This window comes from Chaetura pelagica, unplaced genomic scaffold, assembly GCF_000747805.2.
Source record: "Chaetura pelagica isolate M959 unplaced genomic scaffold, ChaPel_1.0 scaffold460, whole genome shotgun sequence".
NCBI classification, from domain to species: domain Eukaryota; kingdom Metazoa; phylum Chordata; class Aves; order Apodiformes; family Apodidae; genus Chaetura; species Chaetura pelagica.
In genome coordinates this window covers 5,661-6,721 of record NW_009951926.1, presented here as the reverse complement: position 1 = coordinate 6,721, position 1,061 = coordinate 5,661, and positions in this window count along the sequence as shown.

Genomic DNA, 1,061 nt, shown 5'->3' with positions numbered 1-1,061 from the left:
ATCCGGTATTCGGATACGTGGCAATTTTTCATAAAGGTGATCCCAACTGGTGAAATTAAGACACAAACGAGGTCAGATGTCATGCACACAACAAACTTTTATTGCAATAACACAACAAAAGTCCCTAGAGCGGATAGGACAGGCAGGAAAACAGAGACAGGAAAAAGAGGGGAAAGCAGAGAGATAGAGGACAGAAAGCAAGAGCATAGTTACCACCCACGGTTCAGTGATGTCGTCGATGTCGTCGGTGGGGAAGTAGTTCCAGGTGGAGAAGTGCTTACTTGCACCCACAGAGTCCCACATTTTTATACAGTCCTTGCCCACTGCACCCCCACTTCTCTCCCTGCATAGGGAAAAACCCTTCGGATCTTCTCTGTGATAGCAGGGGCAGGTATGATGCCAGGGGCTATGTAGTCTTTGTTTGGCTAATTGATGAGATCAGCCATTACAAAGGAGGAGGTTGAGTCAATTGCCACCACAGGATTAGTTCCTTGCTGTGGAGTTTCGGTCCTAGGAAGTACCTTGAGACTGGCACTCCTTGTCTTGTCCTGCAAAATCGCATCAGCAGGTGTCGTTCAACTCTCAGATGCCTCGGGACAGACAAAAGATATCCTGAGTGCCAAAGTCCAAGCTTATCTCTTGGATTGTTCGAGGCAAGCACTGTACATCCTGAATGCCACAGCCTCTCCTCCACTTACTGTGGTCTGATGGAAAGAGATATGCTATACATGAAAAAAAAGCCACCAGGAAGCTGCCAGGACCCAGCAACTCTCGTGGGAGAGGCTGATGTGGCATGGGTGTTGCCAGGGTGATGATCTGTGATCTTGCCCATGCACATAAGAAGCCTCAGGGACAGCAACAACTAGTCGCTGCCCACTGAGCACAGGGTGGGCAAACAGCACCTGAGCCTCAGTGGGGCATGGTGCTGTAGTTCCTGCAGGCAAGGAACATTGGGAGGGTGTGGAATCTCTGATGGCAGCTACTTTGGCTTTACCAAAATGGTGGGTACTCGCCTCCGGACTAAAACCACTACTTCTTCAGAGAAAGCCCCAGTGATATCT